This window comes from Oncorhynchus kisutch, linkage group LG18 (genome assembly GCF_002021735.2).
Source record: "Oncorhynchus kisutch isolate 150728-3 linkage group LG18, Okis_V2, whole genome shotgun sequence".
NCBI lineage: Eukaryota > Metazoa > Chordata > Actinopteri > Salmoniformes > Salmonidae > Oncorhynchus > Oncorhynchus kisutch.
The window spans coordinates 78,141,955-78,157,672 of record NC_034191.2 but is presented as its reverse complement, the minus strand read 5'-3'; positions in this window follow the sequence as shown (position 1 = coordinate 78,157,672).

The following is a 15,718-nucleotide window of genomic DNA, read 5'->3' as shown; positions in this document are numbered from 1 at the left end:
AGAATATTACACTACAGATAGAGAATATTATACTACAGATAGAGAATATTACACTACAGATAGAGAATATTACACTACAGATAGAGAATATTACACTACAGATAGAGAATATTATACTACAGATAGAGAATATTACACTACAGATAGAGAATATTATACTACAGATAGAGAATATTATACTACAGATAATATTACACTACAGATAGAGAATATTACACTACAGATAGAGATTATTACACTACAGATAGAGAATATTACACTACAGATAGAGAATATTATACTACAGATAGAGAATATTATACTACAGATAGAGAATATTACACTACAGATAGAGAATATTACACTACAGTACCTCAATCCATCTCTCTACAGACGCTACAGATAGAGAATATTCCTACAGTACCTCGATCCATCTCTCTACAGACGCTACAGATAGAGAATATTCCTACAGTACCTCAATCCATCTCTCTACAGACGCTACAGATAGATAATATTCATACAGTACCTCGATCCATCTCTCTACAGACGCTACAGATAGAGAATATTCCTACAGTACCTCGATCCATCTCTCTACAGGTGCTACAGATAGAGAATATTCCTACAGTACCTCGATCCATCTCTCTACAGGTGCTACAGACAGAATATTCCTACAGTACCTCGATCCATCTGTCTACAGACGCTACAGATAGAGAATATTCCTACAGTACCTCGATCCATCTCTCTACAGACACTACAGATAGAGAATATTCCTACAGTACCTCGATCCATCTCTCTACAGACACTACAGATAGAGAATATTCCTACAGTACCTCGATCCCATCTCTCTACAGACACTACAGATATAGAATATTCCTACAGTACCTCGATCCATCTGTCTACAGACGCTACAGATAGAGAATATTCCTACAGTACCTCGATCCATCTCTCTACAGGTGCTACAGATAGAGAATATTACAAGGCGCTCCAGAGCCATCTGACCAACTACCTGAGATCTCTCCATGTCACAGAGAAGTAAAGCCCGGCTGGTCGTAATATACTTTATGCGCTATGTTAACCTCCATCACTATGGCTGTCTTGTCTGTGGGATAACACATAGCATATTATCCAGGACCACTGGTTGGATTGGATTTACTGTAGTCACTCCAAAACTCATGCACTCTCTCTCCCCCCCTCCAAAAGTCTCAGGCTTTTGTCAATAATGATTGTGTCCATCCCTCTGTCCCCAGGTGAGTCTGCTGGGCTATGGAACTCTAGAGCTGCACATCAACAAACCTGTCACCCTGTCAATCCCAATGTCCTGAGGTGAGTCTGCTGGGCTATAGAACTATAGGGCTGCACATCAACAAACCTGTCACCCTGTCCGTCCGTCTGTCCCCAGGTGAGTCTGCTGGGCTATGGAACTCTAGAGCTGCACATCAACAAACCTGTCACCCTGTCAATCCCAATGTCCCCAGGTGAGTCTGCTGGGCTATAGAACTATAGGGCTGCACATCAACAAACCTGTCACCCTGTCCGTCCGTCTGTCCCCAGGTGAGTCTGCTGGGCTATGGAACTCTAGAGCTGCACATCAGCAAACCTGTCACCCTGTCAATCCCAATGTCCCCAGGTGAGTCTGCTGGGCTATGGAACTGGAGCAGCACATCGACAAACCTGTCACCCTGTCAATCCCAATGTCCCCAGGTGAGTCTGCTGGGCTATGGAACTGGAGCAGCACATCAACAAACCTGTCACCCTGTCAATCCCAATGTCCCCAGGTGAGTCTGCTGGGCTATGGAACTGGAGCAGCACATCAACAAACCTGTCACCCTGTCAATCCCAATGTCCCCAGGTGAGTCTGCTGGGCTATGGAACTCTAGAGCTGCACATCAGCAAACCTGTCACCCTGTCAATCCCAATGTCCCCAGGTGAGTCTGCTGGGCTATAGAACTATAGGGCTGCACATCAACAAACCTGTCACCCTGTCAATCCCAATGTCCCCAGGTGAGTCTGCTGGGCTATGGAACTGGAGCAGCACATCAACAAACCTGTCACCCTGTTGTCAGCGATCAGCAGACTGTTCCCTGAGGAAGGATGCAACTATCAAGGTTTTAAACCGTACAAATAGGAGGAATGACCACCAAATACGCGGGATGACCACCAAATACGAGGGATGACCACCAAAATGGTATGAAGTTTGGTATAAACTACTCATGTTAATTCTTTTTTTTTTACTAACTACTAAAGGTAACTTGAACATTGGACAACATGCAGACTTTCTCCATCAAGACTACACTTAGAGCTTATGACTCTTAAAAGGCCTAAAACCAGTGCAAGTCTCATATCCAGGGTGAACACATTTTCATGTGGTAATATAAGACATCACACAGGTGTGCCAACTAAAATATATATCTCAGACAAGACGGACGGAGAGGACAAATAGGCAGTGTTTAGACAGGCAGCCCAAATCTGATCTTCTTTTTCACTAATCGGTCTGAAAAAAAAGATCTGATGTGAAAAGATCTGATGTGATTGTTCAAAAGACATGTAATACATGGCTGCCTGTCGAAACACAGCCAGAGACAAGTGAGTATAAGTCAGTTCTTGGGTTCGTATCAGTTTGTGTGAATTGGCGAGGTTACATACAGTACAACCAATCCATGCTTTTGTCACTTCTAGATTACACTACTGCAATGCTCTCTCTACTCTCCGGCTACCCGGATAAAGCACAAAATAAACTTCAGTTAGTGCTAAATACGGCTGCTTGAATCTTGACTAGAACCACACAATTTAGTCATATTACTTAAACTGTTAAATCTATGGTTGAGTTCAAGGTTTTACTGCTAACCTACAAAGCATTACATAGACTTGCTCCTACCTATCTCTCTGATTTGGTCCTGCCGTACATACCTATATGTACGCTATGGTCACAAGACACAGGCCTCCTTATTGTCCCTAGAAGTTCTAAGCAAACAGCTGGGGGCAGGGCTTTCTCCTATAGAGCTCCATTTTTTATGGAATGGTCTGCCTACCCATGTGAGAGACACAGACTCGGTCTCGACCTTTAAGTCTTTACTGAAGACTCATCTCTTCTTCTCTTCTTGAGTGTAGTCTGGCCCAGGGGTGTGAAGGTGAACGGCAAGGCACTGGAAAGACTAACCACCCTTGCTGTCTTTGCCCGGCCGCCACCTCCTCTCTCTCCACTGGGATCCTCTGTCTCTGACCCTATTACGGGTCACTGGCTTTCTAGTGCTGTATCATGTTGTCCCTAGGAGGGGTGAGTCACATAGGTCCAGGCATTTTTGCGCTAAACTCAAATGGGTTGAATCACTGACGTGGTCTTTCTGTCCGGTCTTGTGCCCCTTGGGCTTGGAGGAGATCTTTGTGGGCTCTACTCAGCCTTGCCTCAAGGGCAGTAAGTTGGTGGTCTGTTGATATCCCTCTAATGGTGTGGGGGCTGTGATTTGCAAAGTGGGTGGGGTTATATCCTGCCTTGTAGGCAGTGTACACCGACCGCTCCCCTCCATCTCAGCCTCCAGTATCTGTGTTATATCTGGGGGAATTCTCCTGTTTTATCTGGTGTTCTGTTTGAATTTAAGCATGCACCCTCTAATTCTCTCTCCCTCTCAGAGGACCTGAGCCCTAGGACCATGCCTCAGGGCTACCTGGCCTGATGCACTCCTAGCTGTTCCCAGTCCACCTGTTCGTGCTGCTGCTCCAGTTTCTACTGTTCTGCCTGTGGCTATGGAATCCTGACCTGTTCACCGGACGTGCTACCTGTCCCAGACCTGCTGTTTTCAGCTCTCGCTCTCTATACCTCTCTCTCTCTCTCTCGCTCTCTATACCTCTCTCTCTCTCTCTCTCGCTCACTATACCTCTCTCTCTCTCTCTCTCTCTCTCCCTACCTCTATACCTCTCTCTCTATACCTCTCTCTCTCTCTCTCTCTCTCTCTCTCTCTCTCTACCTCTATACCTCTACCTCTCTATCTCTCTCTCTCTCTCTCTCTCTCTCTCTCTACCTCTCTCTCTCTCTACCTCTCTCTCTCTACCTCTCTCTCTCTCTACCTCTCTCTCTCTCTACCTCTCTCTCTCTCTACCTCTCTCTCTCTCTACCTCTCTCTCTCTCTACCTCTCTCTCTCTCTACCTCTCTCTCTCTCTACCTCTCTCTCTCTACCTCTCTCTCTACCTCTCTCTCTACCTCTCTCTCTACCTCTCTCTCTACCTCTCTCTCTACCTCTGAATGCTCGGCTATGAAAAGCCAACTGGCATTTACTCCTGAGGTGCTGACTGATTGCACACTCTACAACCACTGATTTTTATTTGACCCTGCTGGTCATCTATGTTTCTACGTTTGAACATCTTCCCTTAATGGCAATGTACTCTTATAATCTTCACCCGGCACAGCCAGAAGAGGACTGGCCAACCCTCAGAGTATGGGTTCTCTTCCTAGGTTCCTGCCAATCTAGGGAGTTTTTCCTAGCCACTCTGCTTCTACATCTGCATTGCTTGCTGTTTGGGGTTTTAGGCTGGGTTTCTGGATTAGCACTTTGTGACATCTGCTGATGTAAAAATGGGTTTTATAAATACATTTGATTGATTAATTGATATTAAATGTCTACAAGACAGATAATGAGACTTGTGCTGTAGTCGAACGGAAGGTACCACTAAAGTCCCCAGTATTCAGCCAGGCAGCTTGAAGCAGATGTGTCACCATCCAGGCCCTTATCACAGCACGCCTGATAGATTTCATCACCAACAACATGTTAGCATTTACTGCACATGTCGATGAACAGTCCAAACATTTTGTTAATGTCAGTAGCTTGGCTAACATTGCTAATGAAACACATGTAAATGTAAATATCAGCCAAATTATGTTTATTTACATTTTCTAGAAACCTAGCTAACATTAGCTACACTATAGTGGTGATGGTGGGAGTTGACTAGCTGACTTTCCAAATAGGGAGAGTGGTAATCAGTAATGTGTTGTATTGGATTTGCCCCAAACATAACACTTTGTATTCAGGACAAAAAGTGAATTCCATGCCACACAGGATGCAGGTTTTGGAATATTTGTATTCTTTACAGGCTTCCTTCTTTTCACTCTTTTAGGTTAGTCAATTAGGTTAATATTGATGTGGACTCCCGGCCGCACACCTAAACCTATATGGGAGGGTCTGGATGGGCATGACGTCGAGGTGGCCGTTCTGGCTCAGGACGTGGACCCCGCTTAATTTCTGCCTCGTCACAGTAACTTAATGTCTCTGGAGCGGGAACCCTCACCGCCGACCCCGGATTAGAGGATGCCACTGGACTGATGGTCGAGTCTGGCGTGAGTGGCGCCTCTGTATTGGAGGGAGATTCTGGCCAGACTGGAGGGAGACTCTGGCGGATCCGGACTGGGACCCGTCGTGGTAGGTTCCGGACTGCGACCCGTCGTGGTAGGATCCCGGACTGCGACCCGTTGTGGTAGGTTCCGGAGTGTGACCCGTCGTTGTTGGTTCCGGACTGCGACCCTTCGTGGTAGGTTCCCAGACTGCGACCCGTTGCGGTAGGTTCCGGAGTGTGACCCGTTGCGGTAGGTTCCGGACTGTAGTAGGACGGACGCTCTGGACTGGGTACTGTTGCTGGACGCTCTGGACTGGGTACTGTAGCCGGATGCTCTGGACTGGGTACTGTAGCCGGACGCTCTGAACTGGGTACTGTTGCCGGACGCTCTAGACTGGGTACTGTTGCCGGACGCTCTGGAGTGGGTACTGTAGCCGGACGCTCTGGACTGGGTACTGTAGCCGGACGCTCTGGACTGGGTACTGTAGCCAGACGCTCTGGACTGGGTACTGTAGCCAGACGCTCTGGACTGGGTACTGTTGCCGGACACTCTGGACTGGGTACTGTTGCCGGACACTCTGGACTGGGTACTGTTGCCGGACGCTCTGGAGTGGGTACTGTTGCCGGACGCTCTGGACAGGGTACTGTAGCCGGACGCTCTGGACTGGGTACTGTAGCCGGACGCTCTGGACTGGGTACTGTAGCCAGACGCTCTGGACTGGCGAGGCGTACTGTAGGCCTGGTGCGTGGTGCCGGTACTGGTGGTACCGCCCCCCCCCAAAGATGTGGACTCCCGGCCGCACACCTAAACCTATATGGGAGGGTCTGGATGGGCATGACTCCGAGGTTGCGGTTCTGGCTCAGGACGTGGACCCCGCTCCATTTCTGCCTCGTCACAGTAACTTAATGTCTCTGGAGCGGGAACCCTCACCGCCGACCCCGGATTAGAGGATGCCACTGGACTGATGGTCGAGTCTGGCGTGAGTGGCGCCTCTGTATTGGAGGGAGATTCTGGCCAGACTGGAGGGAGACTCTGGCGGATCCGGACTGGAAGGAGACTCTGGCGGATCCGGACTGGAGGGAGACTCTGGCGGATCCGGACTGGGACCCGTTGTGGTAGGATCCCGGACTGCGACCCGTTGTGGTAGGTTCCGGAGTGTGACCCGTCGTGTTTGTTTCCGGACTGCGACCTGTCGTGGTAGGTTCCCGGACTGCGACCCTTCGTGGTAGGTTCCCGGACTGCGACCCGTTGCGGTAGGTTCCGGAGTGTGACCCGTTGCGGTAGGTTCCGGACTGTAGTAGGACGGACGCTCTGGACTGGGTACTGTTGCCGGACGCTCTGGACTGGGTACTGTAGCCGGACGCTCTGGACTGGCGAGGCGCACTGTAGGCATGGTGCGTGGTGCCGGTACTGGTGGTACTAGGCCGAGGACACGCACCTCAAGGCGAGTGCGGGGAGGAGGAACAGGGCGTACTGGACTGCCGAGGCGCACTATAAACCTGGTACGTGGTGCCGGCACTGGTGGTACTGGGCCGAGGGCACACACCTCAGGGTGAGTGCGGGGAAGAGGAACAGGGCGTATTGGACTGTCGAGGCACACTATAGACCTGGTGCGTGGTACCGGTTCTGGTGGTACCGGGCTGAGAACATGCACCTCAGGATGAGTGCGAGAAGCAGGAACATGACACACCGGGTTGTGAAGGTGTACCGGAGACCTGGTGTGTATAGCCGGCATCAAATCTTCCGGAACTTTAACACAAGTTTCAGGCTGAGTACGAGGAACTGACACAGGTGGCATCAGACAGCTAACATGCTCCTCAGGGCGAATGCCGTGCATACTACGCCAAACCAACAGCTCTCTCTCTTCACTCTCCTCCAATTTTGTCAACAACTCCTCGAATGTCTCATAATCTCCCCTCCGTTCACTCTCCTCCAATCTGTCCAATAACTCCTCTAAAATCTCAGACTCACCCCTCAACTTCGCCGACTGCTCCAAGGCCCCCCCCCCCCCCCCCCCCCCAAGACATTTTTGGGGCTGCCTCTCGGGCTTCCAGCCGCGCTGCCGTGCTGCCTCCTCGTACCGGCACCTCTCTGCTTTCGCTTCCTCCAGCTCTGCCTTGGGGCGATGATATTCCCCTGGTTGTGCCCAGGGTCCCTTGCCGTCTAGAATCTCCTCCAGGAGTCCTGAGATCGCTGCTGCTGCTGCCCGTTACCACGCTGCTTGGTCCTTTTATGGTGAGTTATTCGGTCACGTTCGTCGTATGGACGAGACCAAAGCGCAGCGTGATTAGAATACATACTTTTTAATGAAGACGAAGAACACTTAACAAACTATACAAAACAACAAACCGAACGTGAAGCTATAATAATACTAGTGCAGACACAGGCAACTAGACATGAACAAAAACACATACATCACCCATGTCACACCCTGACCTAACCAAAACAAAAACACATACATCACCCATGTCACACCCTGACCTAACCAAAACAAAAACACATACATCACCCATGTCACACCCTGACCTAACCAAACCAATAAAGAAAACAAAGAATACTAAGGTCAGGGCGTGACACCATTGGTCTGATTCTGAAATCCCTGAGTGGTTTCCTTTCAACTGAGTTAGGAAGGACGCCTGTACCTTTGTAGTGACGGTGCATTGATATACTATCCAAAGTGTAATTAATAACTTCACCATGCTCCTAGGGATATTCAATGTTTGCTATTTGTTATATTTTTATCCACTTACCAATAGGTTCCCGTCTTTGTAAGTCATTGGAAAACCTCCCAGGTTGACTGAGGGGCCCTACAAATAATTGTATGTGTGTGGTATAGAGATAAGGTGGTCATTCAGAAGTCATTTTAAGCACTGTTATTGCACACAAAGTACAGTAGGTCCATACAACTTATTATGTGACTTGTTAACCTATTTGTACTCCTGAACTTATTTAGACGGGAGTTTAATTTGTAAACATTTTCTAAAAACATAATTCCACTTTGACACTATGGGGTATTGTGTGTCGGCCAGTAGCAAAACACCTTAATTTAATCTATTTTTATATTCAGGCTGTAACACAACAAAATGTGGAAAAAGTAAAGGGGTGTGAATACTTTCTGAAGACACTGTATTTGGTCACAACTGTAGGTACACAAGGCCTCCATCCGTTTATCTTCCCCTGAGGCAGTGCATTTAGGTACACAAGGCCTTCATCCGTTTATCTTCCTCTGAGGCAATGCATTTAGGTACACGAGGCCTTCATCCGTTTATCGTCCTCTGAGGCAATGCATTTAGGTACACAAGGCCTTCATCCGTTTATCTTCCTCTGAGGCAGTGCATTTAGGTACACAAGGCCTTCATCCGTTTATCTTCCCCTGAGGCAGTGCATTTAGGTACACAAGGCCTTCATCCGTTTATCTTCCCCTGAGGCAGTGCATTTAGGTACACAAGGCCTTCATCCGTTTATCTTCCCCTGAGGCAGTGCATTTAGGTACACGAGGCCTTCATCCGTTTATCGTCCTCTGAGGCAGTGCATTTAGGTACACAAGGCCTTCATCCGTTTATCTTCCTCTGAGGCAGTGCATTTCATGTGTCAAATGGTGCAACGGTTTTGAATGGCATTTTTGAGATGATTAACTCATCTCATAAACAACATTTCCAACATTTACAGCAAGCAGGTTTTCACCCTTAAGTTTAAAAAGTAGCTTTAGAAAAATAACTGAATACACATACTGCACATCTATCTCTCCAACCTAATCTGCATTTTATACCATGTAACAAAACTATCCATTTGGGAACTTATTGTTTGGGTAAAATGTAGTGGTGGAAGAAATATCAAATTGTCATACATGAGTAAAAGTAAGTGAGTAAAGATACCTTGATAGAAATGTACTTAAGTATTAAAAGTAAATGGAATTGATCAAATATACTTAAGTATCAAAAGTAAAAGTATATATATTTTTTTTTTAAATCCCTGTTTTTTACATTTACGGATAGCCAGGGGCATGCTCCAACACTCACACATCATTTACAAACTAAGTATTTGTGTTTCGTGAGTCCACCAGATAAGAAGCAGTAGGGATGACCAGGGATGTTCTCTTGATTAGTTTGTGAATTGGACAATTTCCCTGTCCTGCTAAACATTCAAAATGTAATGAGTACTTTTGGGAGATGTATGGAGTAAAAATAACATCATTTTCTTTAGGAATGTAGTGAAGTAAAAGTAAACATTGTCAAAAATATACATGGTAAAGTAAAGTACAGATACCCCCAAAAACAACTGAAGTAAAACTTTAAAGTATTTTTACTTAAGTACTTTACACCACTGGTAATACAAAATATCATATACAGTGACAACATTTACATTGTTTGGCCATTTCTGACAGCAGTTTGACGTTCAGAGTTTTAAAATGTAATTGAAAAGGCACATTAAACACAGAACATCACTAGAGCATCAGAATTGAATGCTAAATAGTATCTAATGTTGGAAAAAACTCTGCGATTGTTTTGAAGTCTAAGAAAAATATCTTATTAAACTTCAGGAACTCAACCTTGGGCCACACACTAAATTGCAGGTCAAAAAATAATAAGGCTGCTTAAAGGCACAGATAGGATCACCTAACTCCCTTCTCAGAAAAGGAAAGTATTTTTTGAAAATGTAAGAAATCATTGATCAAGCTTTTGTCTGCAAAATTTGTCGGTGGACTTGATTGCCTGACATGCCAAGTGGATGTGGTATGCACTCCACCGCAGCCCCAGGTACTCAGTCAATCAGCAGCTGCCACCTTTAATGAAACACCAGAGCAATCCAGGGCTGTACTTATGCTGGATGTGTTCGTTTTGAACTGCCTCGGGTGGGTGGAGATTTAACCTTAAAGGGGTAGTGTGAGATTCTGTCAATTACCCAGAGTCACAGGAATTTGTGGATACCATTTGAATGTCTCATGCTAGCAGTAACTGTAGACTTTCAGTCATTGCACTAACGCTAGTTAGCATTTGAATCTCATGCTAGCAGTAACTGTAGACTTTCAGTCATTGCACTAACGCTAGTTAGCATTTGAAACTCATGCTAGCAGTAACTGTAGACTTTCAGTCATTGCACTAACGCTAGTTAGCATTTGCTTGCAAAGTTAACTCCAACTTCCTTCAAAATGTCCTTTTTAGGACCAATGGAATGGTCTAAACTGAAGTATATAAACTCTGCCTATCTGGGGCACAGGGCATCGCAAAACAAACGCCCCGAATATAAGTATAGGCATTGGGTGGTGTTTCACTGGATAGGGGTCTCTTTAATGTAATATGAATCAAATTGGTCTGGGACATTCGATTCTAAGCTTAATTACATTTCACAGGTTAACCGGCACAGGTGGCAAATCCCCTTTCCTCTTTCAACATTCACTCCAGTGTTAATTTGCTAAATTGTAATTACTTCGCTACTATGGCCTATTTATTTCCTTACCTCCTCACGCCATTTGCAAATACTGTATATAGATTTTTCTATTGTGTTATTGACTGTACTTTTGTTTATCCCACGTGTAACTCTGTGTTGTTGTTTTTTGTCGCACTGCTTTGCTTTATCTTGGCCAGGTTGCAGTTGTAAATGAGAACTTGTCCTCAACTGGCCTACCTGATTAAATAAAGGTGTTCTCAACTAGCCTACCTGGTTAAATAAAGGTGTTCTCAACTGGCCTACCTGGTTAAATAAAGGTGTTCTCAACTAGCCTACCTGATTAAATAAAGGTGTTCTCAACTAGCCTACCTGGTTAAATAAAGGTGTTCTCAACTAGCCTACCTGGTTAAATAAAGGTGTTCTCAACTAGCCTACCCGGTTAAATAAAGGTGTTCTCAACTAGCCTACCCGGTTAAATAAAGGTGTTCTCAACTAGCCTACCCGGTTAAATAAAGGTGTTCTCAACTAGCCTACCCGGTTAAATAAAGGTGTTCTCAACTAGCCTACCCGGTTAAATAAAGGTGTTCTCAACTAGCCTACCCGGTTAAATAAAGGTGTTCTCAACTAGCCTACCCGGTTAAATAAAGGTGTTCTCAACTAGCCTACCCGGTTAAATAAAGGTGTTCTCAACTGGCCTACCTGGTTAAATAAAGGTGTTCTCAACTAGCCTACCTGGTTAAATAAAGGTGTTCTCAACTAGCCTACCTGGTTAAATAAAGGTTCTCAACTAGCCTACCTGGTTAAATAAAGGTGTTCTCAACTAGCCTACCTGGTTAAATAAAGGTGTTCTCAACTAGCCTACCTGGTTAAATAAAGGTGTTCTCAACTAGCCTACCTGGTTAAATAAAGGTGTTCTCAACTAGCCTACCTGGTTAAATAAAGGTGTTCTCAACTAGCCTACCTGGTTAAATAAAGGTGTTCTCAACTAGCCTACCTGGTTAAATAAAGGTGTTCTCAACTAGCCTACCTGGTTAAATAAAGGTGTTCTCAACTAGCCTACCTGGTTAAATAAAGGTGTTCTCAACTAGCCTACCTGGTTAAATAAAGGTGTTCTCAACTAGCCTACCTGGTTAAATAAAGGTGTTCTCAACTAGCCTACCTGGTTAAATAAAGGTGTTCTCAACTAGCCTACCTGGTTAAATAAAGGTGTTCTCAACTAGCCTACCTGGTTAAATAAAGGTGTTCTCAACTAGCCTACCTGGTTAAATAAAGGTGTTCTCAACTAGCCTACCTGGTTAAATAAAGGTGTTCTCAACTAGCCTACCTGGTTAAATAAAGGTGTTCTCAACTAGCCTACCTGGTTAAATAAAGGTGTTCTCAACTAGCCTACCTGGTTAAATAAAGGTGTTCTCAACTAGCCTACCTGGTTAAATAAAGGTGTTCTCAACTAGCCTACCTGGTTAAATAAAGGTGTTCTCAACTAGCCTACCTGGTTAAATAAAGGTGTTCTCAACTAGCCTACCTGGTTAAATAAAGGTGTTCTCAACTAGCCTACCTGGTTAAATAAAGGTGTTCTCAACTAGCCTACCTGGTTAAATAAAGGTGTTCTCAACTAGCCTACCTGGTTAAATAAAGGTGAAACTGCCCAGTGTTTCCAGACTATGTATGTTTACTATAATTACTTACAATATGAGTGAAATAGTTTTCCTTCCAAAAAAATGGCAGTTAAGTATGCTAAAATGCAGCTTTTCTGTGTTGGAATGGTGTGAGTGTACCCCAACAACAGAATGGTGTAAGCGTACCCCAACAACAGAATGGTGTGAGCGTACCCCAACAACAGAATGGTGTGAATGTACCCCAACAACAGAATGGTGTGAGCGTACCCCAACAACAGAATGGTGTGAGCGTACCCCAACAACAGAATGGTGTGAGCGTACCGCAACAACAGAATGGTGTGAGCGTACCGCAACAACAGAATGGTGTGAGCGTACCGCAACAACAGAATGGTGTGGGAGTACCCCAACAACAGAATGGTGTGGGAGTACCCCAACAACAGAATGGTGTGAGCGTACCCCAACAACAGAATGGTGTGAGCGTACCCCAACAACAGAATGGTCTGAGCGTACCCCAACAACAGAATGGTGTGGGCGTACCCCAACAACAGAATGGTGTGAGCGTACCCCAACAACAGAATGGTGTGAGCGTACCCCAACAACAGAATGGTGTGAGCGTACCCCAACAACAGAATGGTGTGAGCGTACCGCAACAACAGAATGGTGTGAGCGTACCCCAACAACAGAATGGTGTGAGCGTACCCCAACAACAGAATGGTGTGAGCGTACCCCAACAACAGAATGGTGTGAGCGTACCGCAACAACAGAATGGTGTGAGCGTACCCCAACAACAGAATGGTGTAAGCGTACCCCAACAACAGAATGGTGTAAGCGTACCCCAACAACAGAATGGTGTGAGCGTACCTCAACAACAGAATGGTGTGAGCGTACCCCAACAACAGAATGGTGTGAGCGTACCGTAACAATAGAAGGGTGTGTGCATATACCGGTTGTAAAAAATATTCACGTAAGTAGACCGCTGATTGGCCAGCTCATCCTCCTTAGGGAGATGACATCATGTTCTATGAGGAAATAGCAAGCATTTTTTTAAACGGCCTGTTTGAGATAGCGCCATTTGGATATGAGTTGAAAGGACTCTCTGGTACTTTTGTAAACTTGTGAACCAGTAGTTCTGAAAGTAGTGCTCACAAGCAAAAAGTGGTCCCCCGAAAGTTGTGTACTACGTTACTTATATGCAGATATGTGCACCACGTCACTGCTCTCTCTCTCGCTCTGCTGTGGGGGCATTTTCCCACGCGTGGCAAAATGTAAGGAATATGGCGCTGCACAGCGTCCAGAAAAAAGGCTTCGACTGAGGTATTCCGTGACTAATTGAAGACTTTACTTCTGCTCATATATTCTGCATGGATGAACTACACATTGACACATCCTCCCCAAAGGCGGGATGTTTAAAAAATTAATAAAAACGAGTCAAAGTTCCAGAGCATTTTCACTATGCAGTTACTTTAAAATACACTTTATTAAGGGGGAAAAACAAAACTCTATTTAATTGCACCTATTTTGTAAAAACTCTAAGCATTTTATTGCTCTTTAAATAATTGAATTTAAACTCCTCTCTGTGAAGACAGCCTGTACAGCTGGGAGATCTGTGCATAATTCACCCAATGAGTGGGAGGACCTGTTTCACTGTGAAATGTTGTTATGGGGCATTACATCATCTGCTACTGAAATACAAAAAAACAATAATTGTCGGGACTGTAGTCAACATGTCACACCAGCAACAATCGCTCTTGATCTCCTTCACATAGTCCTCCAGTTTTGAAGGACCTCCCCATTGAACTCTCACTAAATAAATATACATACTTGCATTGAGCCCAATGGATCCAGAACAATGTACTAGCCAATTATGTTCTACATTAGGTCTGGATGTGAACACCTTTGTAGTTGCAGCCTCAAATGACTGTTGGTTTCCTGTCATCTATTTTTAATGAAAGTTGAAGAGGTCATACGCAGTATGGGTTTCCTGTTGAAGTATTGCTTTTTATGAAAAGTTTGAGGTTTTAACGAGGGCACGCACAGTATGACGCTGTTCGTTATGTCCTCTTCCTACCTCACCATCTTCACAGACAGACTTTCTGAGACATTGTCCTTCTAAACCAGGCTACACAATAAGCCTAAGGACTCTTATGTGGAACAATTGTACAAAGCATAAATAATTGTGGCTGAAAACAGAAAACATAAGGTGGGTTGGAGTTGCTAACTCTACAGGCAGTCATTTAACTGTCTACTGGGCCACTATGTAGCACAGGTTGTCAAGCAGTCATTTAACTGTCTACTGGGCCACTATGTAACACAGGTTGTCAAGCAGTCATTTAACTGTCTACTGGGCCACTATGTAACACAGGTTGTCAAGCAGTCATTTAACTGTCTACTGGGCCACTATGTAACACAGGTTGTCAAGCAGTCATTTAACTGTCTACTGGGCCACTATGTAACACAGGTTGTCAAATCAAATCAAATCAAATCAAATGTATTTATATAGCCCTTCGTACATCAGCTGATATCTCAAAGTGCTGTACAGAAACCATTTAACTGTCTACTGGGCCACTATGTAACACAGGTTGTCAAGCAGTCATTTAACTGTCTACTGGGCCACTATGTAACACAGGTTGTCAAGCAGTCATTTAACTGTCTACTGGGCCACTATGTAACACAGGTTGTCAAGCAGTCATTTAACTGTCTACTGGGCCACTATGTAACACAGGTTGTCAAGCAGTCATTTAACTGTCTACTGGGCCACTATGTAACACAGGTTGTCAAGCAGTCATTTAACTGTCTACTGGGCCACTATGTAACACAGGTTGTCAAGCAGTCATTTAACTGTCTACTGGGCCACTATGTAACACAGGTTGTCAAGCAGTCATGTAACTGTCTACTGGGCCACTATGTAACACAGGTTGTCAAGCAGTCATTTAACTGTCTACTGGGCCACTATGTAACACAGGTTGTCAAGCAGTCATTTAACTATCTACTGGGCCACTCTGTAACACAGGTTGTCAAGCAGTCATGTAACTGTCTACTGGGTCACTATGTAACACAGGTTGTCAAGCAGTCATTTAACTGTCTACTGGGCCACTATGTAACACGGGTTGTCAAGCAGTCATTTAACTGTCTACTGGGCCACTATGTAACACAGGTTGTCAAGCAGTCATTTAACTGTCTACTGGGCCACTATGTAACACAGGTTGTCAAGCAGTCATTTAACTGTCTACTGGGCCACTCTGTAACACAGGTTGTCAAGCAGTCATTTAACTATCTACTGGGCCACTATGTAACACAGGTTGTCAAGCAGTCATTTAACTGTCTACTGGGCCACTATGTAACACAGGTTGTCAAGCAGTCATTTAACTGTCCACTGGGCCACTATGTAACACAGGTTGTCAAGCAGTCCTT